Genomic DNA, 27,056 nt, shown 5'->3' on the forward strand with positions numbered 1-27,056 from the left:
TGTCTGTAACACGCTGACATTGAACAGAGATTGAACAGAGACTCACATCATAAAACAAAAAAACCCACACAACTGTTTTCTCTGGATGATTCTGATTTTTTACTGCTAGACATTACTAGTAAGCAAGATTGCTCCTCTGCAACACGGAGACTTCAGAACTACAACAATAAACACAAAGTCAGAGCACACAACATAGCCTTTTACTAATACTGCTCCCAGGAACAGAAACTACACCCTCACGGGAGTTTGCAGAAGCCGGCAAACCACACACAAGAGTTGATTTTTAGAAATGCTAAGCACACACAGAGACTGCCAACTTCACATGCAACTGCAGGGACTCAGCATCTTTGAAAATAAGACTATTAATATCTTACTTTAGAGATGCAGATGCCAGCTTATACTCTTCTTAAGAGGAGCCATGCTTGCACCAAGCACAACCACAGCACAAGTCCAGGAAGCAGATCCCCACTGCCAGCACACCTCCAGCTCCTGGAGACAAGCAGGATACACAGAGCACCAGGAACGGCCACGGGCAGGACTGAACCACACAGCCAAGTTGACACCCAACCTGCCTGCATTACTCATCCTCAAAAAATGGCCTGTTAGGCTGATAGCATACCTAGGGATGTCACTTCTGGCATTCCAGCTAACACTCATGTTCCACAGGACCTCAGTATCTCCACTTAGCACTGAGTTTGGCCATGCACAATCACATCCAAAGTAAAAGGAGACTCTTTGAAAGATGTTGCATATATTGGCCAAGTCAATTCCATAACGCTCCCCCTCATCACTTAGGAGCTTCTTTCAGTCAGTTCTTCAGAAAGCTACACCAATTCACTAGACTTTCTGATTACTATTTCTACAGCTAAGGAAATACACTCAGAAGTCTTCCCTGCAATCAGCCCATCCCAGAAGCAAGCAGGGGTGAGCTGCAACACCAGCAATTTCACTCCTTGGCTAGCCAAGCCATCAAAATCCTACACACCCAACCCAACAGCATTTTCCCCTACAATTACATAACCTCCAGCTTGGAAAGACCACTTACTTCTTATCAAGGCAGAATTATTTTTAAGGCTCCTAATCAATATAAAAAGTTCAGCCTAAAGGATGTCTCAGAAAGGTAAGTGGTGAGGTATTAAAGACAAAAGTTTCAGAATGTAAGCTGAGTTACACCTCTGTAGATCCTTCAGAATCAAAGGAACATTTAACCTGAGCTCAAACAAGGCCACTAAGACTCCAGGGCATTTTGTATAAACAAGTTCAGCCTTGTTTTACGAGAAGGAAGGAAAGGGCCTTCTCATCTTGGATTAGATACCACAAGACGGAATCCTAAAGTTCACCAGTTTTCATACAAATTGGCAATTTCCAGACCAGATTTCCAAACCTTTTCACTCAAGCAATCATCTCTCTGAAAGTGACAGCTATGCTGCCTCATTTTTACTGCTTCTTACCTCCAGTTAGCTAATTCAATTTTGCAGAATTAAAGGAAAGCCAATATATTCCCCTACAATTTCATATCAAAAGATACTCCTTATTCCTCATTTCATTGTCACACTTTATCTCAGAAGAAACCAATTATGAAATGAATAAAGCAGTCTCCATCTACTCTGCTCGGGATCACTGGATGAACCTTTTTCTAGTAAAGTCGCTTGTCATTAAGTGACTTTACAGAAATTAAGATCATCTAACTTCATACTTTAGTACTTAAAAAACTGAGCATATTTGGGACAGGGGTAGCTAAATCAACAGAAGGAACACAGAAATGGCTTCTTCATCACCTGTTAATTTGAAGCTACTACATTAATGCAGTGATGCAACTCAAAAATAGAGAAGAGCTGTCAATCATAGTTCTTAATGGGAAGCTACTGACACTTCTTCACCTAACACAAACACTTAAATTTGTATTTAAAAATGAGCATGCAATGAGTATGTTCTCAGAGCGGCTACTTTTTGCAGGAGCCAAACATGCATAATTACAGAGTGTGCACACACAACACTTTCACTTCTCTCCCAACCTGCAGCTACTTGCATGAGCTGATGTTTTAGGGCATTAAATACAGTCATTATTACACCCTGAACTCTGGGTGCACACATGTGCAAACACACACCCAGTGAGGATGGCCAGCACACAGACCAGCATCACACCACTCAATAGGAACAACGTGAATTAGATTATGAATGAATCACACTTGGGTATAATACAGCTCAGCATCACAATATTTCAGTACCGACACAACACTGACCTGCAGCACACCCTGTCCTTGCCCTCCTCTCCAAAGCACAGACCAGACCACTTCACCACCACCCTACCCCAGTTGGGATGGGGAAGAGCTGGCAGGAGGTTTGTGTCTGTCTCCCCTCCATTTGCCAGCAGTGTCCTCACTAGCAAGGTGTCAGAATTCACAGGGGCACCACCATCCTCAGCAGCTGTGGGGCCAGGGGGACAGAAGAGACAGCCAAAGCAAGCAAAAACTGGAGGGGTGACTATCACCTGGGACTCCCAATGAGCAGAGGAATAGTGATGAAAAGGTGTCACACCTTCCACAGCCTTCCCAAAACACTTTACAGTGCTGTTGTACCGAAACAGCATCAGTGTAATGAAAGATTCACATCCTGCTGCCCACTGCTAATAGAAAACACACCCAACTTGTGGGAGCAGCTCCACAGACAGCTGCAGAGCTCATTCAGCTGAACGAGAGCGCTGATGTTCACAAAGCTGTGTGTTTTACAGGACTTCCTGACTTCTGCACCATTACATCCTTGTAGGATGTGGGTCTTTACTGCCACTACCAAACTTGAAACAGCAAGCACATTCTGACTCAAATGCAAAGTTCCTGTGCTATTAGAGTCCAGATGAAAATGAAGTTAGGTAAAATAACTCAGTTTGCTTTACATTATTCAGATCTGTTCTTCTTAACTTAAAACTATTATCTGAAAACAACATTATCAGCAATTTTGGCCATTTCCCCTAATCCATCCAGAGCCTCTTGATGCTCAGGGCTGCAGCACTTTTTAGCATCAAACTCTTTCATGATGGGAAAATGACTATGAAGTATTGCTGTTGGGTATTTAGCGCTTATACCCTGCCTTACAACTTCAAAGCATTACACAAACATCAATAATTACCATATATAGAGTAAAACTGAAAGAAGTATTCATATTAAAAAAGAAACTCACGGGAAAAAAAAAACCTCTTAACTACCTGTTTGAACGGGGGAAAAGCTTAAGAAAAAGAATTTTCTGTAATTATTGTGTTCTTTATGCTACATACACATTATGGTTGTGCACATTCAAACAAACAAAAACTATACACTCTTGCACAGTCTTAAAAATAAATTATAAAGCCCAAAAGCCAAACCCCAACTCCTTTCATACATTTAAATTACATTTCCTTTCCTCAAGGAATGAGAGCTAAGTGTTCTCCAGGTGTTCCCAACAACAGTTTGGGAGGCAGGCCACCACGCTCCCAAGACACAGTACCAGAAAACACAGTTCTCGTGGAGAAAAATCCAACTTCCCCCAAGAAAACTTAAAAAGCGACAATGCACCAACTTCAGGTGACCTTAGGTAAATAATACAAAATGTTACCATTCCATTAGACCCTAAACAAACACAAAGGGAAAAAAAAAAAAAAAAAACTCTAGAGGAAACCACAGAAAGTTTTTGTCGATCAATTACAGGGCACCACCTGCGCCCTAAGCACCACCAGTCCCTTTTATTCAATGGATAAGGGCAAAAAAACCCTTCACAGCTGATCCACAAACACATACCCACTCGCTTAAATTTAAGGACACACAGAGGAGCTTGCAGGTCCACTCCTCCTTTGGAATGTATTCCAAAAAGCCTTTAAACACACATGCCCAAAGGAAGGCCCCAAACCCAGCGTGAGCCTCACATGGACAAACCTTTGGGTTACTCAGGGCAACACGAGGGCACCAAACTGCCCCAAAGCCCAGGCAGAACCAAACCCCAAACACCAATCCTGCACATGGTGCCTTCTCTGCTACAGGAGCACAACTCACAGCACCCAAAGGGCAGAGACAACCGACAGCAAAGAACCTTGTTAATGCACACAACGTGCTCAGACATTTATTTTAGCACGAAAGGACAGCAAAGCCAGTCAGACAAGCCCACACCACTCTCTTTTTTTTTTTTTTTTTTAATGCAACAAAGACCTGGCTCTCCTGATCGTGCCTCCCATGCCTTAACAATAAGGAAGGAATATGTTTTGTGATCCCCTCCCCCATAAATCAGTTAGGAATTTGATTTACACAGACAGGAAAACGAGGAAGTCGAGCACACTGGAGAGTAGTAAAAACTTCACCAGCAAACTTCACTTTCCTACACAGCGACCTACAAACCAAACTTTCCTCCAGACTCACGTGTCATCTGCAGCAACCAGCCCCTGCCATAAAGCACAAAGTTTTGCTGTTCTGGGGATAAAGACAAGCGAGGAAGAGACTTTTATTCTGTCAAGCTGCCTTAAAAGGAAATTCGGTGATGAAAGATTAAATTCACCTAGAACAACACGATAAATTTTAACCCTTTCGAGGGTACCACAATAACAAGCCGCACACATTTTAGGTCTGAAATCCTCCACCAAGAAAACAGCACACATTGCATCAACCGTGCAATGTGCATTTAGCCCCTCTCTAATTGATGCAACACACAATTTACACCGGGGGTTCGGACAGGGATATGCCCTGGGGAAGGAGAGACGCTGTGAAATGGGAACATAAAAGATTATTTTGTGCCCCGGACCGGGCCCGCTCCCTGCCCCCCCCCCCCCCCGGGTACTGCCCGTTCCGCCCTGAACTTCGGGGAAAACTGATCAATAACTTGGCCCTGGGGGGAGAAACCCCGGGAAGGGCCCGGGGGGCTGGGGGTGTATCCCCTCCCCAGCTCGGGATGGGATGGGGGAGAACTCTGGGCAGTGGGGGAGGGGTAGGGGGGGCAGGGCCGGGTCGGGATGGGGGAGGGGAGGCCCTTCCCCTCCCCCCCAATAAGTAAATATGCGGGAAGGGGGGGAGGGGAAGCCGCTCTTCCACACAAATCGGGCTAAAAATAGGCCTCTCGCCATGGCTCCCCGTGTGCCATTCGCTGCCGAGGCCGGTGTCCCCCCCATCCCCCGCTGCATTAAACCTTTTCTCCTTTTTTTTTTTTTTTTTTTTTTAATTAAAAAAAAAAAAAAAATGAAGGCGGGTGGGGGAGGGGAAGCCGGCGGCGCGGGGTGGGGGAGGGGGTAAATATGCACATACATGTGTGTGTGTATATATATATATATGTGTAGGTATATATACACATATTAATAAAACAGGGGGGTGACAGAGGCGTTGTGGCCCCATCCCCCTCCCGCCTCCAGCGGCACAAACAGCGCGGCCGCCCCCACCCCCATCCCCGGCCCCTGCCCGCCCCGGGCCCCGAGCCCCCCGTTCTTACCTTGCCAGCGGCTGCTCCCCCCTTTCCTCCTTCCCAGGGAATGGAGGCACGAGGAATTCACCCTGGATTGTCTCTCCTCCTCCTCCTCCTCCTCCCGTGTGTTTTATACCGCCGCGTGTATAAACGCGCACATCCCTGCCTGGTGTGAGTCTGTGTGTGTGTGTGTGTGTCTGTGTACACGCGTAGAGTTATCGATAATATATATATATATATATATATATATATAATATATGTATTTTTAAGGTGTCCACACCGAGGAGGAGGAAAAAAAAAAAAAAAACACCAGGGGGAAAAAAAAAAAAGAAAAAAAAAATAAAAACAACAAAACCACCACACACACACACACAGGAGGAGGAAGGAAAAAAAATACCCAGCGCGTAGCGCTGTGATATTCAATTATATCCGAGCCAGGGGCCGGGGGAGGGGAGGGTGGGGAGGGCGGGTGTGGGGGGGGGAGGACTGGAGATTAAGTCCCGAGGAAGGAGGGGAGAAAAAAAAAAAAAAAAAAAAAAAAAAAAAGTAATATGTGTGTGTGTGATTGAGATTGAGGAGGGATCGGGGCGGAATGTGGGAGCTGTTACTGGGGGAAGGAGCCAAGCGGCGCGGAGCAGCCGGCGGCCCGCAGACACTCCGGGTGCCCGGCCGCGCCGAAATGGGCGCCGGCGGAGGGAAGGGAAGGGAAGGAAGGGAGGAAGGGAAGGGAGGGAAGGAAGGAGGAAGGGAAGCAGCAGAGCCGGGAGGCGAGGCCAGGCGAGGAGGAGCGGCCCGGGCCGGCCGCACCAGCCCAGCGCGGGGTCGGGAGGGGGCCGCAGCCTGACCCTGCCCGGCGCTGAGCGAGGGGAGCGGCCCGGGCACAGCCAGGGGAGGCCGCCCGGGCACGGCAGGCCCAGGCCGCGGAGCTTTTCTAGGAAAGACATTAAACCGCGCTGCCAACAGAGCTTATGTAAATGCAGGATGTAACATGGTGGTTTTGCCTCTCTCCTCGCAGTTGGCGATGGCACCTGGCACAGGGATCCAGCCCCCCACACCGCCTCTGCCCTCTCGGTCCATTTAATGAAAATGACCCTCCGCAGCACTAATGCGATGTCTTACCTGGGTGCTGCTCATTTCTACAATTGAAATGCTTGTTTGTCATCTATATGGCCGCATTGTTTGTTTTTTGAAAGCGAGCTTTGTTAATCAAAACCACATTCGTCACCAGGCAGCCCTTTCCATCTCAAAATGGTTTTGCAAGAGCATTTCACACTCTCGGGCGATGGTCCAGCGCTCTCATGTCCGGACATTGGCACCCGTGCAGAGTCCCAGTGACCACAGACCCTGCGTGGATCCGGTGGCAACATCTGATGTAATCCCAGCTCATTCCAAGGCTCTCCATGCAACCCCAGCCCAGTTCTGGTGCTGCTCAAATAGGGCATCCACATCACCACACTCGATTTCAGAACTTGATTTCACTGCAGCTGGCAGTGGATAAAGAGATGGCCATGAATGTAGTGCCTTTTTTTTTTTTTTTTTTTTTTTTTTTTTTGGTGGATAGAACTTGGCATTGCCAGAGAATTATGCTAGTCCTAAAGCAGCAGCTCTGGATTTTACCTTCAGTCTAACACCTGGGATATACTGTCGGCAGATTTTTGCCTACCTGAGCATCACTGCACAAGCAGATGGGGCCCATCAGCTCCACAAAGCCTTGGGTGGGTTTCTGGGTGTAGGATCCCCTCATAGTACTCATTTTCTTCAGGGTCAAACCCATGCATTTTTCCTTCCTTTATGAAGAAAAAGATGTAAATACCTGCAGAAAGCAGATTTTTTTTCTTTTTTTTGCATTGCATTGCAAAATTATTTAGTTCTGAGAAAACCCTAGGCCTTCACACCATTTGCTTGAAGAGGCCCGAGTTATGTAAGGAAACCTAAATCTCTCTAGAAAGCCAGGAAGCAAATTTGTAATTGCAAATCACTTGGTGTCCAGCATTTATTTGTGTAGTGACTTTGGTGGCCCAAGTGGGCAACTTTCTCTTCTCACTAATGGTATGTAAGCTGTCTGCTTTAGGTATGTATTTTGAAGACTATATGCAGTCCAGCTCCAAAATTTGCTGAAAGTCAAGAAATTTAAGAGGGGAAGGAAAAGTGGCAAGATACACCTAAACACGTTCTTGCATTATAATCTTAGTTCTGTCCGTGCTTCTAACGGAGTTTGACCTCTTGATACTGTGATTTATTTCCCAGGTGAAAGAAGATAAGCAGTAACAGTGTGTGGAGGAAGGGGAATGGGAATATGCACATAGCCTAAGGCAAGAGGAAAGGGAGCTCTTCTGGGGGGACTGGGGGACAACAGAGGCCTGAAGAAGGATACGTGAGAAGTCCATGAAATGGGAGAGGTGTGACGTTCAGAAAGCTTGTGTGAGAAACGGGGGAGGGAGAATCCCTGAAGTGTGCCTTGTTTGGCCCTCAGGAGCTACAAACACTGTCTCCCCATCCATCTGCCGAGCAGCGACAACGTGCTGAGCTGAAGTCATCTGGCTGAAGGGTTCCGTGGTCTGGTGTTCTCCAAATGTTCAGTCGCAGCTCTGGGATGCCAGGCTCTCTTTTTAACACGATGACGTGCTCAACTGGGCTATTTCCCAAGGAGAAGTTCTGCTCTGCAGGATCTACAAAGTGCATCCTGGCAGATCTGTGCTTTAATAGTTGTTCCCCATCCATTTTGTTCTGGTTTCCCTTTTTTTACGAAGGTGAACACCCCGCAGGACTGCACAAAGGCCTCTCACTTTCTGTGACGAGCTTTAGCCTTTGCAGTTGTCTTGCCCAAATGTGCAGCTGGACTCAGAGCTACAGGGGACACTTTCAGAGCGTATGGGAAGGAGGTTCTCACTTTCAGAGGTTTCCAAGAACGGATGTTGGGTAACACGGGGCAGTTGAGCAGGTTGTGGTTTACAGCAGATTGTTTGGTGAGTGAGCTGAGCTCAGGGAGTTGACTTTGCCTTCTGGGAGAGCCACTTCTAAACAATAACTCTTGTTACATTTCCCTTTCAAAGTAGCAAGAGAGATTGGACAAAACCCTAACTTTCAGATGTATAACTGGAGCAGCTCTGAGGTCTTGGTTCATCCCTGTGTTTGAATAAACGCTTCTGAAGTTCTTCATTGATACAGCTGCTCACGGCCAGTGACTCTGTCATCCCAATGACTGGAAAGTCTTCTCACACCCATACTTTTAAGATGCATCCTTAAAATAGTTGAAATGACTCGTAACAGGGAGTGCTCGGCCTACCAAGCACATACAAGCAAATATTTGCAATAACTGGCCCAGTGTTTGCACAGCACCAAGCACACTGCCTGGACTCCATAAATAATAATACTTGGCACTTGCAGAGTGGTTTCCATTTTCAAAGCACTTTAGTCATAACCCTTGACACCTATACGGCCTTTTACATCTTTACAAGAATTAATTAATCCTCGCAATGCCCTGTGAGGTAGGTATGCGCTGCAATAACAACAATAACAACAATTAATAATTCATGCGTTCTACTCAAAAAATCACTTCAGGGATTAAAATGCATCTGTAATACTTGGGGTTTATTAACATTTTCCAGCAAATAATAAAACCCCCATGCTATTGTGTTAAATCTATATAATATCCACCCATAAATCCTGTGCAGATCGGAGCGAGACTTGAAGGCACAGCAGGAAGAGGATGCCCAGCTCCAGAAAAGCACATTCCACACACAATCCAGGTGCCCAGAATGGAGCTGGCCACGCATGGCAGTCAGTAAATAAACACCAGCCAACCAGGAAGGTTTCTGTTTGTTCACTTTTAGCTGTTGTTTCCGCGGGGGCTCCCCCGGCCTGCCCAAAGGCAGCAGCAGCAGAGGAAGGTGCGGGTGAGGGAGGCCGGTGACTCAGCACCGCGTTGGGCAAAGGGGAGGGCAGGGAGGAGCCTGGGCAGCGCCAGGAGAACACTTTCCCTCCACGCTTTCCCTCGTAAAAATTACCATAGTGCCTTTGATATGCGGGCGAGCCCCAGTTAAACCTGATATTTAAACCAGCGGGAACTTAAAAACCCTGTTGATTTAAAGAGAAGAAGCATCAGGCTCCCACGGGGGAGCTCCGGGCCTGGCGGGGCAGGGCAGGGACCGGGCTCCCCACACGGAGGGATCCCCCACAAAGATGCTTTTGTCAGTTTGCATCCCAAAGTGGATTAGCGTGAGCCACAAGGGCACTTTAATCCTAATGAGCAGGTACACCCACACTATAACAATTCCACCAAGAATTCCCGGTGATGGCGAGCTCAGGATCGGAGGCGCTGAACAGTTAGGCCCAGAGGCCTTCATACTCTTAAACCCCCTTTTTTCCCCCTTAATTTGAGGGAGACATCAACGTTAAAAAAACCCAAACAAAATAAAAAAAAGTTCTTCTAAATTATTTGACTTTGTATTGTCCAGACTGAGAAAGGAAATGGAGGTTCACTGGTTTTATTCCTTTTGAGGCTGCCGACAATGACTCTTTGCAGGAGAGGACATGCTGGGAAAGGGGTTCTTTCTGAGTAGGGAGCATCTTCTGCCCCACATTAAATGTATTGGTGATTCATCATTTATTGATTATATATGGTAAAAAGTGTCCAACACTGCATCCAGTACCACTAGTTTGATCAGTTGCTTTAAAGCATACACACACGGATAACCTTGTAGATCTCCATAAGCCAGGGAGGAGTCAATCCAAAAACAATCATCTCCTTGATACACTTTCCAGATCGATTTGGGAAGCTTCTGCTTCCCAGAATAAACAGCAAGAGCTGAGGAACAGCGTGACCAGGTGAACAGCCCCTCATTCACAGGCAGTTGATGAACTGTGCGATCCAAAGCCATGATGTGGTTCTTTCAGGAGTTTCAAGACACAAGTTGTGCTGCTCAGATCATGGTCAGCTCTAACTTGGTGTTCAGACATGTGAACTGTTCAGCACCTCCCTGGTGCACAGAATTTCTGCTGGACACAACTGCTGCCCCTAGCCCTTCTGCACAAGGGCAATTTCACATTGCTATTTTCAGAATCTACCACAGGACCCCAAAAAATAGTACCGATGACCAAAGTCAAGACTGCTGCAGGATGGGGATGTCTACCAGTCTGGCCTCACTGTTTTATTGCTGCCTACCTCCCACCCAGAGGCTCATCATTCCCTGAAGGCTGTAAGAGAAGCACAGATGTGTGTGTGAACGTGTCACGCCAAGGAGAGCTTCCAGATCAGTGCCAGAGGAATGGATTTTTAAAGGAAGAGATGCCCACTGCTTGAGTCCTTCAAGCCCCCTCCACTGGATTCCTGCACCTTGGCTTCTGCTGGGCTACATGGTCCTTTTTTTTTTTTTTTTTTTTTTTTTTCTTTGAGAGAAAACTGGATTTGTTGCTGTAGTCCCAGTCCCACGGAGGGCTGTTGTTTGGGGCAGAGAATGTCCCTGCCCACCTGAGCTCCCACTGTGGCTCCTGGCACAAGAGGGAGGACAAAATAAAAGCTGAATATCATCCCTTGCTATCCACAATCCAACCCCGGGAGGATTGGTGGAGATTTCACACAAGCAGAGGGGAAAAATGAGTGAAGAGCAGGGAAAGATGCTGATACAGACCTCACTCTGGGAAGCAACACAGGCTGACCTCAGCGGGTTTAGTTATTGCAGGTGCAGCACTGTAGCTTCAGTGTGAAGTGGGGTTGTTACAGGCATGGGAACAAATTTGTGTTTTGGCTTTAATAATTTGCTAAGTATTGGGTTTTTTGTTTTGTTTTGGTGGAATTTTTTTTGCATATGTAAATATATACATTTTTTTAAGATGGAAAGAAAACGTTAATTCTCAGACAGAAACACTCAAGAGGCCCCTGTTAACTGAGATTATGGCAAAGCTCCCTTCACAGCGGGCTTGTAACTCAGATGTTAAGTCCTACAGTGGCTGAGCAAATCCAAACTTGTTTTATTTTAGCACTGTTACGAAAAAGGGTGTGTCCCAGCTGCTCTGGCACACCTCTGAAGTTTCAAGCAAGATGTATCTGGTCCTTGTAGGACATCAAACAGATTTATCTCACAGGCTCAGGATGTGGTTGCAAAAAATTCAGTCTTGTAAGCGTCATAGTGATTCATAATGTAATCCACATTATTTGGTGTAATTACTGCAGAATAAATAAAGGCACAAGTACAAAAGGTATAATATTTGTTATTTACCTTGATCTCTGTCACATACTTTTAAAATATTTCCTGTCAGTCCAAGAATCCAGCCAACCTGAAGAAGATTTCTCTTTCTTGCCCATACTTAAACCCTGCTTTTCTTTCATTATACCAACATTGTTCTGGGTTTTATGTGAGGGGAGGACAGAGCCAGGACTGATTCTCTCCCTAATCAGAGTCCTGAAAGGCTCCTCATGTGGCCTTCAGCAAGCTGTTTATTATGAGGGCATGAGCTTCTATCTATAAAAAGAGAGGACTAACACGGCTACTAATGGTGATTATATTATTGTTAACACATAATTATCTATCTCACAAGAAAATTGGGAGGGTAAATTAGTGTTTATGAAGTATTTTTAAGATGATAATATTATTTATGTGAGGGCTATACTTTATGTCTTGAGGACAGCAATTGTTGAAAACCACCTTCTAATTAGGTTTTGCTAATGATGGTGTCCAAAAAATGTACCAAAAAAAAAAAAAAAAAAAAAAAATCAGTAGGTATACTTGAAGGTCCCTGGTTTTATTTCTTACATTATTTGCCTCAGCTGCTTTCTTGTAGACAGATATGCTATATCCACATAAACCAGATGTTGAACATTGTTTTCTAGCATATTAAGCATAAAATGAATGACAAAGGTGGCAGTGCCAAAGCACACCCTGCAGTATGTTATTAGAAAACCTGCTCCAGTGATTAAAGCCCTTGAAGTCAATAGAGGTTTTGTAGTTGTTGGGTTGTTTTTGTTTCCCCACCCCGCTGGGCAAGGATTCCATCCTGGATCTCCAGCCTTGTCTTTCACTGCACATCACTGATGTGCTTAACACTCAATTAAAGCACACCCAGGATTTATTCCACTCAATCCCTTGGCGAGAGGGTGACTGCAGGTACTCAGAGGGAACTGACAGCAGCACAAGTCCAGCCAAAAGGATGACTTCACTGGGACATGCCGTATTTTATTTTTTTTTAGTTAATTACCTACATTTTGTTGAACATCCACTTCTTTCAGTTTTATTCTTGAGGACTTCTGATAAGGTATCAAACTTCCCCCAGCCGGCTGTAATCTTCACCCCCTCCCGACAGTAACTGTGAGTGGCTGCAGTAGATTAAGCAGCACATTCCCACAAAACATTTCCAATACGAGACCAAATTTTATGAGCTGTGCGAGCATCCTGTGTAACGTTCCTAGCAGGTACATAAAACACTTCAGGGTATGTACAAAAAGAGAGATCCGACTGGGTAGAGCAGTGCATAGCTGTCAATATTTCACAGTGCTCGACGTGTGTCATAACGTGAGACCAAAACACACACACACACACACAAAAAAAAAAAAGGCAGAAAAACCTCCCCAAATCTCACAGTGGAAGAATGAGCTGAGAATTATTTCCTCAGCTGAGCCAATATTTCCTACAACATGGCTTTCTGTGAGTCAGCCTTTTTGTGCCACGGAACTTAAAAATAGCAAAAGTGATATAACAGTAGGCTTGTTGGAAATAGAAATTTTCAAGGGATTCAAGCAAACACACAGAAAAAAACAACTTTTGGACCTAGAGAGTGGTGATGAGCATAGTAGTGATCTGCTGGTAATAGATTACTGTAAGAATATATCAAATAATCCTAAAGAAAAGTGACATTTATCCGAGATTGTAAAACGTGAAGAATCCCAGGTATGCGGGAAGCCCACCACAGGGATTTCAGCCACTCCCCAACCCTCCTGCAGCACTGAGGGCAGAGAGCAGAGCTCCCTGACTTGTCTCTTTCTTTCTCTTTGATAAGCAAGAGTGGTTTCATCCCAACCCCAGCACCTCCTTTAATTTTGCTTACACTGCTGAGAGGAACAGCAGAGGAACCTCAGGCAAATTCCTGGGCCAGCAGAGAGGAACCTCAGGCAAATTCCACACTGATTCCACATGGTTCAGGACATGACTCAATAAATATACATAGAAGAGGAGGGAGAGTCTTTCTAGAGGCAAAGTGAAGCAGGGGATGGGCTAGCAATTACTCAGACTTGTTGGCCACATACACATCAGTGGTTCTTCAAGGGCTGTACCTGCCAGAAATGAGTTTAAAGCCCAAATGAAAGCATCTCCCGCCCAACTCATCACCCTCCCTATTTGCTTACATGATGTACAGTGCACCCACATAGGAGAGTTCCTACTGGGAGCAAAGATCATGCACCCACTGGTAATTCTGCACTGTCAATAAAAAGTGATTAACATGCAGAAAGGGTAGAGCCCTGCTGTGGCCCCACAGCGGCCTGTATGAAAATTAAGACCACTAAAATGTACCCAAAAATAAAAAAGAAATTTAAAAAGTCACCTCCATGCACCCCAGGTCTTGGCATAGTTGGGGTTGTCTCTTTCCTTACAGTCTCCTCTACAAGTGCCCTCTCCACCTCAGATTTCATCTGCTTCCTCATGGTCCATATATGGATAAATTCCCTCCATTCCTCTATATTTAGGTTCAATATGTAACATTTGCTAACTTAATTGGCCATGGGGTGTTTTGCAAAAATGTGGCCCCACACAGATCCATGGCATTTGTCTTTTATTTTTTAATTTCTTCCTATCAAACACGGGTCCTGCTCTGCAAGGCACCAGGCAGAGGCAGCTGCACCAGATGTGTAATGTAAGCAAAGCAAGCTGAGGCACAGATACTGCCTGGATTTACACAGCAGGTTATTTTTAAAGCCGAGAGCAAAACCTCCATCTCCTGAGCCTTGTTGGGGGAAGGCTCACTCCATCCAGGCTGTTTCTCGGTGCTGAGACCCAGACTTTCCATGCAAGCACCTTCTTCCCCTTCATCACTCAGGAATTTTTATTTTAAAAAGTCTCCTAAGACATAAAAAACTTTTCATTTCCCACATCCTGTCATTAAGCAGCTGTACTGCAAACAATGAATGATGACAAACCAAAGCAACAGTTTTAACTGAAGCAGGATTACACTTGGCATCGCTATTTGTTATGTGGCTTACTGGACAGCAAGACAAATGTGTGCTTCTGCTGCCCTTTCCTGCTGCCAGCTCCATCCCCTATTAATACATAATGGCACGACTGGAGAAAACACCACAGCAGAAATAGTTGCAGGATGAGACCCCAAAAATCAAATTATGTCTGGGCCAGCAAGGGCTGGGGGTCTGCAGTCTTGGATAGGACCCTTGGTTCCTCTGGGCTCAGCTCTCACCTCTGGCACTGACTCAGTGGCTATCTGGTGCTTCAGGAGGAAGAAAAAGATTTGGACAAGTCTTCTGGCTCGTGGTGCCCTCATACACACACAGACACACATACAAAGGGAGACAGCTGTCCTGACCTGGGGGGAGTGGCTCACCACAGAATTTTAACCAAAATTCTGCTCCCTTACATTGCATTATTCTCCACTGAGTAAGGTGAAAGCATAACCAACCCACGCCTGATTAATTATCAGACAGTATTTGCAGAGGTTTAAGTAATACCACACTTTGCTCGTGCATCCTCCGAAGCCTTGCTGGTAATGATGATACATGGCTGTTAGCAGAAATGCCATTTAGAAACTGGAGATACAGAAATATTCGCCGAGGAGGCTGCCAGCTTTACACAAATGGATGTGGATGTATGATCACATTATTCTGCACCAACGTGGGACTTGTGAAGCAAGAGGCTCAAATGGCTGCACCCAGCAGGGCACAGAGCTCCCACCCAAGCAGGAGGGATGGCAGGGAGTGTAAGCCCTTCTGAGGGGTCAGTCCAGCCTACAGAGATGTCAGGCCACAGGCAGGACCCTCCTCATGCCACCTCCTCCCCGAGTACAATCTCAGGCAGGCTGGCACCCAGGACCCTCCTCAGGGGTCACAGCCAGGGGTAGGACAGACCCTGCACACACAAAGCAACATTGAGCAATGTCTGCTTGGAATCATTCTTGGGTCCTTCTGGGCCATCTCTCCGTGCAAACACAAGAGCCATTCAGGTCAGGTCATACCCACAGTGGATCAGGAGTCAATGGGATCATTCATGTCCCCAAAACCCTGAGCACACGCAAGTTGTTCCTTTGGCAGTAGTCTGGAGTGGCACTGCCGTGCACTCCCAGCCCTGTCACTGCAGCATTCACACTGTTCCACCCCTGTGAGGTCCACAGCCCTCGGGTAAACATTATACAGGCAACATTATGGCCCCATTTCATGTCCAAGGTTGCAAATGGTATTTCTGTTTACTATTGAGCATCTCTTTATTCATCAGATGCATTAGAAAATCCATTAAAGAAGAAATTAGGGATCTAATGACCTGCACAGTCATTCGAACCCAGTGTTTCAGATACAGGCATCAAATATAGTTCGGTGCCTGCATCTCCTCTTGGCCGATGAGTCACTGGAGGTGGGAGCAGCGTGATGAGACAGCCTTACTCACCCTCCACACCGGGAACAGGCTGGGAGCGCTCACGGGGTGGAGCCGCCACAGCTGCCCGGCGGGCAGGAGAGGCTGTGCCATGGGCAGACAGGGAGCAGAGAGGGCACAGAGGGCAGAGAGAGCAGAGAGAGCAATGAGGGCAGAGAGGGCAATATGGGCAGAGAGGGCAGTAGGGACAGAGAGCTGCCCACTCGCAGTCAAAGTGCTGGGAACTGGGGTGGCTGGGGAGGAAGGGATGGTGTGGATGGCTGTGGTGTGGCTCTCTGTGTATGTACAGTGGAAAGAGAAAACAGGAGTGAACTGCAGCACATCTGCCTCAGTCTGTCCTGCAGGTGCAGTGGGGACAGTGACTTACCTCTGGCTCTGCAGGGAGTTACCACTCAAGGGCAAGATGACAACAGGACTTTGATGTAGCCAGACCTGAGGTTTAAGCAGCAGCTCCCCTTGACCTCCCACAGCAGCTTTGAGCTGGCACATCCCCAGCTCCTTCATGTTCTGCCATCACAGCCCTACAGCGAGGGCAGCTTTTCTGATAGGACTTTCTATTCCAAATCTCTTCCTAACAGCTGACACCAGCCAGGTTTCCCAATCTTAAATTTGCAACAAGCTTCATAAACTGTTTGAGTGCCAGTGTTGTATATACAGATCTGTACTTGAACTGTGTCTTTGTGCTGCTCCATTTCATTAAACAAGCTGAAGAATTCAGCAGCTGGTTTTATGCCTCCAGGCACTTGGGTTTTTACTCATCTTTGGTTTTTACTTGTCTCAAAGTTCACATTTGCAATGAGTGCCTTCTCTGGACAATGAGAGTAAATGATAAAATCTTTCCCAATGAAGTGGCTCCCACCAGCACAGAGCAGGGAACGGGCAGGGCTGGGACTGCCCTCACATCACAACCCTCTCTTTACCAGCATCTGAACCGGGGAAGAGCTGCACCATATCCAGATCTCCACCCTTAGTTCAGTGTGTCAACAGAAGCCAAGCCATAATTTAGCTCCCCCCTTCCAGAGGTATAAAAGTCCTTTTCTGCCTTGGCTGCACAGCAGCAGCATTTGCTTCCTCCACACCCCAGTCAGGAAGGTTTTGCAACCTTGAACTGAAAAGATCTTGAGCAGGAGCTCAGCTCAGCAGCTTAGAGCTTGTCACACATCACATCCCCATCGCTTTCAACCGGGTCTGAGACTGTTTTGCAAGTGACTAACGTGGAGCTGCAAAAGATTTAAAGCTTTCTAATAAATGCCATGTCCCCCCTTCACTGCACACAGACACAGACACACACACTGCATTATTCTAATGCCCTGCTAAGCTTTCTAACTCCTTCTTACATCACACGACATAATCAGCCATTTGGCCCTGAGTCAGTGTTTCCATGAAGCAGAGTCAGTGTAAAAAGCTTTCAAGGCACTGGGATTGTTTTTGCTTCTGTAATGCTTTAAAAATGCTATATCTTGGGACTGAAGACTATTCAGTGAAAACACGGCATTTCTGGATGCTTTTCAGTTCTTGCATCAGAAATGCTGGCACTGGGAACCAAATTGTTCCCATATTTGAGCTTGGTACCAAAACATCAAGGTTTTGTTTGTGAAGTTTGTAAAAACAAATGACTATAGACTCGAATATATTAATCATGGGGAAACGGAAACAGCTCGAGAGGACTGTCTGGCCCGCTTTGTACTTTACATAAACAGCAGGTCTTTGCTTACCAGTGGCCACATTTTGGGCCAGATGAAAGCAATTAGGATGGTTCACATGTGTGTTCAAGGCTCAAGGCAGCATCGGGGCATGGCTGTGTTCCGACCAGCTCAGCACTGAAATGCCAGAGCCCATGGGTGACAGAATTCAGGGAGGTTTAGATTAGATACTAGGAAAAAATTCCTCACAGAAAGGGTTGTCAAGCATTGGAGCAAGCTGCCCAAGGAAGCTGTGAAGTCACCATCTCTGGAAGTGTTAAAAACCACATGGATATAGTACTTGAGGATTTGCTTTAGTGGTGAACATAGAGGTGGTGCTGAGCTGATGGCTGGACTTCAGGACCTTAGAGGTCTTTTCCAACCTTAACAATTCTATGAATCCCTTTAGGAGTCTTTTGAGGATCCCTTTGGGGATCCTGTTCCAGCTGCTGTATGGGAATTTTATTCCAGCTTCTCAGCAGACATGTCCCAGCACTCTTCCTTTATCCCTAAAGACCCTTAGGTGCCATCAAATGTGGCATGGGAACAGGGGTGACACGCTATCCGTGTCATTTGGCCACTGATAAATGTATTTCTCATCTCTGCTTATTACATGTTATTACTCACCAGTGCCCTGATTTATTTTGCTTTCCAAGGAGAGGAGTGGTGGAAACACTGTCAGGCCATTGTCAGCAAGGACAGCAGCACACAGGCATTTTGGAGTATTTATGTCCATTCTTAGCCATCCCCTTCCTTTTTCTGTTTTTAGAAGCCAGAGTGCAATTTTTGCTCTGGTTGCAAGGATTACGTGACACCAGTTTGTAGCTGCTGACAGGTTTAAATGTCATCTGAGCAAAGGAGTGGAGAGGAAGGCTGTGATTTGAATTCTGACAGGGAGCAGGAGCTGGTTGGATGTTTTGGGGGATGCTTAGGAAAGGACCAGAAGGTCTCTCTGCTCTGAAGTGATGCATGTAGCCAGCAGGAACAATGTTTGCTGCAAAAATGGTGGGTTTGTAACAGAAATCTTCACAGGTCTGCTGTCCTGTGGAAAATAGTAATTTTTTCCCAAAAAAAGAGCTTCCTTTTTCCTCACGGGGAGAGGTCCCAGCCCAGCCTCATCCCCAGTGAGGCACCATGACCAGGAACATCTTGATTCCCATTTGAAAAGGCATCACGTGGTAACACAGGGTGTATGTCTTGGCCCACAAAACTACCCAGCAAGAAAATCTCCCAATCAGAACTTTTGGTTTTGAATTGAAAGGTTTGCCCCCAGATCTTCACGTTTCAATTTTTCAATTAAAAACATCTTTTTTTTTTTTTTTTTTTTTTTTTTTTTTTTTTTTGGGTGGGGGGAGGGGAGGGGTGGTGATGATGTTTATTTGTTTAGGTATAGTAGAAAGGACATTTAATACCTTCCCTTTTAGGTATAGTAGAAAGGCCATGTGTTGTCTCTAAAAACCAAATAATAGCTCCTGAATTTATCTCAAAAAAAACCTCTAAATTTTTTGATGGTTATTATTAAACGACAAGTTTTATCTGCTCTTACCATCTCAGTACTAAGGGGGAAGTTGAAGAGTTTTCTAAGAACTTCTTAAACTGCCAGTGAAAACCAACATTAGAGATAAACCATGGTATCTGAAAATCAGAAAATAGTTTCTCTCCAGCTGTGTTATCAAGCAGCAGCACAGCCCTGTGAAGTGCATTCATTGTGCAGCGACTGAAGAAAAAAAATTGGGGAAAACACTAGGAAGCACAAGGTATATTTTTGCGCACCCATTGATGTGCACAGCCTTCATCTGAGAAAGGAAAAAAAAAAGCCCTTAATCCCTCAGATACATCAGGATCTCTCCAGATTATCAGAATCTAAAATTGGAAGAGACTGAAAGTTATATATATATATATATATATATATATATATATATATTTAATTTTAAAGAAATGGCTTCCAGTGTCTGCAGAAAAGCACTTGGCTGCTTCTGGAGGATGACCAAGGACCAGCCATGGTCCCTCTACTCAAGGCAGGTCAGCTCCATGTGTGTGTGCAGCACAGCAACCCTGATAATACTTTCCCTGATAATTTCCACATACATAGAATTATAGAATAATTTAGGCTGGAAAAGACCTCTAAGAACATCAAGGGACCTTAAAGAACATCTCAATTCAACACCCTCTGCCATGGGCAGGGACACCTTCCACTATCACAGGTTGCTCCAAGCCCTGTCCAACCTGGCCTTGAACAATTCCAGGGATTCAGGGACAGCCACAGCTTCTTCTGGGCAACCTGTGCCAAGGCCTGAGCTACTGAACAACTTTGGGAAGGATAAATATTGGACCCAATTTAGCTCTGACCAGGCAGATGTTATGTGTGGAGACAAGCCACAGGATCTCATGGACCTGTAAAAGGAGTTTCCAGCCCAAGCAGCAGATTTAAGAGCAGCCTGAGCCCTGGGTTATCCTGCATTTTGGAGAGAGGCTGAGCTCAAGTGGTGAAGGAACACCAACCTCATGACCAGCAGTGCAGGGGCAGGCACTGGTCCCAGCCATCCCTTCTCCATCAAGGGCAAACACAGCCAGATTTCGGTGGGGGGTTAAAGAAGGCACATTCTGAAGGCACAGCAAGATGCCACAGGTGTTACCTTCACAGAATCACAGGCTCATCAAGGTTGGAAGAGACCTTCAAGATCAAGAGTCCAACCATCAGCCCAGCCCACTACAATCACCCCTAAGCCAGGTCCCCCAAGTGCCACATCCAGAGGCCTCTTGAACACTTCTAGAGACAGTGACTCCACCACCTCCCTGGGCAACTCACTTCAATGTTTCACCACTTTTTTAGTGAAAAAATGGTTGTAATACTTAATCTGAATTACCTTCTCTGGCAAATTATTTTTCTAATCCCCATCCCAAGGCTTGGCCTAAGGGTGGAAGATGTAGGCAAGGACTGTGGCAAGGGCTTTTGGAAAAACACTGGTGTGTATTTATTTCAGTCTAGTTAGTTTGAAGCTACAGTAGGATAAATGGGCCTAAGACCTGGTTTAGATGTTAAAGGAAATGTATCTGACACTGACTTCAATAGACTAATTCCAGATTTATATTACACTGAGCCTAGAGCCAGTGAATACACAGCACAGTGATAATTATAGAGAGCAATATAGAAAAAACAAATCGCCATATTAAGAAAAACAAATAGATTCTGGAAAAGTGCCATGTTTTTAAACTGGGCCACAGTGACTCGGCCTGGTCGGTGCCTATTAGATCATCCTCATGTCCAGGCATTTGGTTTCTATATCTTAATCATGTTGAGAAGCTCAGACAGAAGAAAGAAAAAGCAATTATCTTTCCCTTAAGAGAATGGTGTGTTTAAATAATAATAATAATGATGAAAGGACACGGGGCCAAATAAAAACCACAGGAAAATCAAGGGAAAGGCAGATTCGATCTGACAGGACTTTCTCAGGCTTCCAGAGAGCATTTTCTCCTGCCCTGCAAACCCCCCTCCCCCAGTCTCCCCAGTCCACACAAAGCCAGAAGTTAAAGGTAAACATCTGTTTCTGCTTGCTAACCTTTCTTTCTTTCCTTAGGAGGCTCCTACTGCTGACAAGGGCACTGCACGTATTTCACTCGAAAGATCAAGCGAGGATAAAGGGAGCGGTTTCCTGCTCCTAAAAGCCGCCCGTGCCAGCACGGTCATGCTGCTTAAGCACAGCCCTTCGTCATCATTGCCAGCATGAATGAAAAGCCAAGGCAGCCCTGGGACACAGAGACACATCTCTTATAAATCAGAACAGCGAGCTGACCCTCAGCTCTGACATCGCCAAGCCACCATTTCTGACCTGTTTGTCATCACTTGGTCCTCTAGGCACAGTCTCTGCAAGCCACAGTGTGGAGAAGGGTTGGGAGCAGCAGGAATTCCCCTGGGTTCTTGCCCCACATGCAGCAGCACATCAGCTCCCCGCCCCAGCCACATCCCTCCTGCCCGCTGCAGCCCCTCACCTGGGGCTCCAGTGCTGCCCCTCTGAGCTGCTCCTCAGGCCCTGCATCACCCTGTTATGCAATGCCAAGTGACATTTTATTTAGGCTGTTTCAGAGGAGCAGGAAGAAAAGACACAAGGCAATGCTTTCCAAACGCCCTCAAGCCCTACTCTTTCCATCCCTATTTTTCATCTCCAGCCGTGGAGCCCCATTAGTGCCCCTCTCTGTGCCTGGGCAGACCCTGAGCCCCCACCCCAGGGCCCTGTTTCCCAAGCTGGGGCGCCTGCCCGCCGGCTCCAGCTGACCCGGCACACCCCTTGCCCTCTGAAACGTTGGAGAGATGAGATCATGCAGAGCAGCTCTAAGACAAACATCCTGACAGCTCTCGCTAACATTTTCCACAGGTTTCTCAAGCTCCATTAGCTCTGGCTAGATTCTATCGCGCAGCAGTCGCCATAATTAATGGCTTGTGTACTGCTGCACACACGGGTTCTTGTAATCCCCCTGCTCCTTTCTAAACACAGGCAAAATCACCATCCCAAGGCAGCAAACATGGTCAGTCAATCCACAGCCTGGCAATCACTTAGAACCTGTTTGTTTGACAAATTTCCCTCCGTTCTTCCCACCTACATGTATTACTTAAACAAAAACCCCATGGCCACCTCTCTTGTAAGGGGTGAGGCATAAACAGAATGGCATAAACCAAAGGAGTAACTCAACTAAAAACCTTCATCTCAACAATTTGCCCACAAGGTGAGGAAAATAGACCCAAACTTTCTGGTCTGGATCTAAGCCTTGCCTGGAGCCATGATGAGAGGAAGTGATGGAAGCGAGAGGAGAGGGGCTGCCCTATAGAGGCAATGCTGAAAGGGAAAGAGAAAAATGCTGTGAGTCTTTCCATTCTCCCAGGCGAGGGCCAGCACCTCTTCCTGACTTGCAGCACCATCCAAACGTGCCCCTGGTGCTAATAAAATGGTTATCATGGGGGGATGTTAATGGGCACATCAGCGGCACCTACAGAGTTGTCATTGCTGGTGCCGTGGTTCAGGCAGGAATTGCTGATATTTACGGGGGAGTACCGTGGTGGTTTAAGCAGGATTTGGGTTTAGGAGCCATTACATTATTGTGAAATATGCGCACTGTTGGTGGATGCTTAAAGTGCTGCTACGCTGTGGCATAAACTCAGTATTAATTTTGGCTCCGCAGAGGAAATTGAAAATGGTGCCCTTGAAATCATTATGCTGAGCGAAATTCAGCAACAGGGGAAAAGACAGCCTGGAGGGAAATAAGAGAAAATTTACTTCAGGCAGCCAAAAAGACCCCCTGGGACTCACTCAGTCCAGGCTCAGGGATGTGGAGGATGTTGGGGGCAGCCTGGTAGGATGGGGGGGCTCCAGCATCAGAGTCCCCCACCATTGCTGTGCCTTCCTCAGCCCCAGCTGCTAGAAACCCTGAGAGCCCCTGGGGATGATGTTGTGCCTGTGAAGTGTCATTTGCTCTAATTTTAGCCCTGTTTATGTAACTGCTGTGTGATGGGAAGGTGCTAACTCCTGGGGGCCTGTGCTGAGGACAAAGCCTTTACCCACACCTTTAGAGCAGGACCTGTGTCTGCCAGGGTCTTCTGCCCCAAACACTGGATGCAGGCAGTGAGGGGATGATACCTGACTCTTACAGGCCGCATGCTGACAGGCAGTAGATTATATAAATACATGTGTGTATATATATATTTAAATTTTGTAATATCAATAATATATATAAAAACAAAGAAACCCACTTCAACTCTCACCCCAAAACATCCCTCCCAATGACTCCACATGTCCTGACCTCTCTGGAAAAACCTTTTCGGAACCCAAATGACCAGCCCTGGTCTGTGGGTGCAAGGGATTCAAAGTCTGTTTGAATGAGCATCAGAAATAAGTGAGGTTTATTGAACTGAGATAAATTCTTGGAACTCATCCACGTAGAAAGGAAATGCTCAGAATTCATCTGAGAGTTGACTCAGACCTGCCCTTTCAACCTCATATCCTGACATTACAACCTGTCTATAAAAAAAAAAAAAGAAAAAGAAAAAAATTCTCTACTGAGGCTTCAACATATAGCAGAACTGAGCCCAGAGAAAAAGGAAACAGAAAACTACAACCCTTGAATAGCTCCATGGGAACCACTGTTGGTGTGTGCTCTCCTCCTCTGGCTTAGGAGAGCAGAACCCTGCAGCCGGAGCTGAGGGGAGGACCCAGCTCTACCAGGCCTCCGTGGGACCACACATCACAGGCATTTCAGTTGGGAGCTGACAGGAGAAGCAGCTGTTCCCACTCCCCCAAAGCCTGGGACGAGCTGCAGGGATGTCTCCAGCATGGCAGTGTCCCTGGTCCCCACAGCTCATCCCCCACAGCTGGTTGGGGTGATGGCAGCCGGGACAAGTCCCCACCAGCTTTTGGAGGAAAGCTGTGAGCAATCAGTGGATTTTCTTGTTCTCTCCCAGGATTTGCAGGAGCGGAGGTCTGGCTTGGTATGGCTCAGATTAGTTTTCATATATATAAAATTCTGCTGGCAACACAGCTGCCCTTTATTTAATGCAGATTTTGTGTGCTCCCCGAGTAGAGAAACCATTACCTCACTGACTGGATACGGTTTCTCAGCTCCCTGCCTTCAATAAAAATTCTAACACCTGCAAACTTTTTAAACAAATTATGTATATTAGAGCAGAACCCCTTCCCCCCTCCAAGTTCTCCTGAACTTGCAGCCATGTGTCTTGAAACCAAATCCTCTCCAAGACATCTGGTCTGTGCTGGTGTGGTTATTACAAGCTCCCCCGTGGTGCTGGTGGCACGGAGCCCACAGACCTGCTCCACAAAGGCCACTGTGTAGCCAGGGCTCCCTCTGCCATGCTGGGAATCCAATGGATCACTTTTGAGAGTGCCTTTACAAAAAAAAAAAAAAAAAAAACAAAACAAAAACAAAAATTTCTTTGTGTAAATGCAAAATGAAAGAACAGACAGCAAAGGGTGAATCCTCAGCTTGCTTCTGCAGGTATGGATACTGATGTTAGAGGCTGAAACATCTCACAGAGCTTTTATCACAGATCTGTGCACAGGGGTACCAGGAAAAGTGTCTGGGCTGCAGAGACCAATAGGTAGGGGAGAACAGAGGTCTCCAGCATACTTTCCTGGGTACAATCCTCTGAAAAGCTGCTTTCTCCTCACCTCAGCAGTAAGAGAGGAATACTTGAGCTCTTGAACAGCTCCTAACTTGGAGCCAGGCATGTTTTCACCAGACCCAGCACCCAGAAGTGCTTAATTCAGGTGTGTGCCAACAGATTTGCTACAGCAGGGCCCAAGAAAAGGCTCATTCATCTAAAGAAACCCAAACTTGTTTTCTTTTCCCCCAGAACTTCAAAGCATAATTCCCTTTCCAACAATAACCTGACAGAATGAGAAAAGAGCTGCAATCCCCCACGTCTCCCCACATCCTTGGGCAGTAGGAAAGACCAAGTGGAGGCCTCATGAGCAACCTTTGTCCTGGTGCCATTTCCAGCCCAGTCACTAGGTCAGAGAGAGCACGGACAAGTTTAATTAAACATTCAGACTGTCTGGTGTTGCTTTATTATCACCTGAGCCTTCCCACTGCTTCTCAAGTGAGACCTGAGGCACAGAATCCCGAAAACGAATTAACAAGTTTATTTTGGTTGATTGACCCAGACTTTGGAGCCATAGGAGAAAGAACAAGGGCTTGAAGTTCAGCAGAGCTCGGTGCCAAGTATCACTCCTCAGTGACAGCCCAGAGCTCAGCAGGAGCTGTTTGACTTTCCCTACCCAACGTCCTGTCACCGGCAGCCTGTGCAAACCATGCAAATGCTGCAATTAGTATCAGAGATAAACCAGATCCATTAGTAGATGGAAGGGGAACTCAATCTGTTTTACAAATGGAAATGAAGTAGCAGCCTCAATTATAGGATTTTTAAAAACATGCAATTTAGCAAAATGTTGATTTCCTTTTCGTTTACTTCGTTCTTTGTCTTTCAGATACTTCAGCTCAAGTAGCAGGCAGTATATTAACCGACCAGATTTTGGCAATGTATTTAATAATCAAGCTCAAATAAGTGCTCTTAGGAAATAATTTTATTTACAGTTCAGCTGGGGAAGAATATTAAAGCTTGAGGATTTGGCTAAAATTATTACCCTTCAGTAACATATTTTGAAGGAAGGCACTTGGGCTGTGGATGACTAGTACTAGTGAGTCACAGCACAGCATTTGACCTTTCCGAAAATTCAGCATCTATTTGGGACACAGGGCAAGATTTGTCCTCCAGCTTCCCCCAGCCAGCATGGGCAGTCACCACCACAACAGCTTTAGCACCTCCCTTACCCCTGCTGCACCCTGAGCCCAGCAGGGAAATTCTGGGGCTCCTGGCAAGCAGCTGAATCACTCCTCATCCACCAGATTCCCTCCTCCATACAGTTACTTTATGCACAGATATATTTCACCACATATTCTGCAGCAAGGCTGGAGTTTGGGAACACTACATCAAGATATTTCAGCATGTATATGCCTGTATAACAACTTTGTTTTTTAATTGGTCCAGCCCACGTTACTGTTTAAATAATTGAAGGTGCTCAGCATTAAACATATTTTGCCATGCTTTCCCCATGGCACCTTTCCCACTCCAAACTGTTTGGAAGCTGAACAGAGACTAAGCATTAACTAATTAAATTTCTCAAAACAAAGGTTAATTAGTGTGTTTATTTTGGATTATGTATGTATTGAATTATTAAACACTATATGGTACCATAAAAAAAAAAAAAAAAAAAAAAAAAAAAAAAAAAAATAGAAAAGGGGCAGGCTGAAAGAAGGAAACATTCCTAAGCCCAAGGAACAGCTTCTCTGGCTGCCTTGCAACTACATTAACCATTTGTTCACAACCCCAGCATGTGCTTAAAAAAATGCATGTTCTTTCTTTAGGGCTAAAAGCAAGAGCCCTCCCAATCCAGAAGGAAGGTCCAGCAGCCCTGAATTGTGACTATGGCAGATTCATGTCACTTTAGGATAATGCATAGGGAAGCTGCACAGATCCCATATTTGGCTCAGGATAATGTTGTGCTGGACACCTCATGTGACACATGTGCTCCTCTTCCAGCCCTGTCTGCTGTGCCTCACACAGCAGCCACTGAGGACCAGAGCTCCTTCCCAGGGCCTGTCAAACAGCAGCATTTCTCCTCTCCCTCCAAACCACACCCTTTCCTTTTTGGTCCCAAGGTGGAAAGTTTGCAACATGCAGCCCAAATTCCAATTACTTAATTATACAATTATCTGCCTTGCAGGCCAAGGTAATGCCTGGAGTCCAAGAGCCAGACCACAGTAAAAGAAACAAGCTGGTGAAGATTCACCCCAGTTCCAGTTCTCACCCATACAC

The 27,056-nt window shown here is 46.0% G+C and overlaps 1 protein-coding gene across 4 annotated transcripts in view; it reads right to left on the reverse strand.

Moving 5' to 3' along the window:
* TBL1XR1 (TBL1X/Y related 1) overlaps positions 1-6,218 on the reverse strand; it is a 109,893-nt gene extending 103,675 nt beyond the window's left edge. For 2 of the 4 annotated variants that reach the window (XM_083868815.1, XM_083868813.1), the window contains exon 1: positions 5,440-6,218. The gene's annotated coding sequence lies outside the window, so the exon portion shown is untranslated. Of the gene's footprint in view, positions 1-4,382; positions 4,596-5,439 lie in introns of those variants that run through there. The other 2 variants (XM_083868816.1, XM_083868817.1) reach the window with 2 other exon arrangements.
* Positions 6,219-27,056: the final 20,838 nt, after the last annotated feature.

Source organism: Zosterops lateralis (genome assembly GCF_965231275.1).
Source record: "Zosterops lateralis genome assembly, chromosome: 10".
Taxonomy (NCBI): domain Eukaryota; kingdom Metazoa; phylum Chordata; class Aves; order Passeriformes; family Zosteropidae; genus Zosterops; species Zosterops lateralis.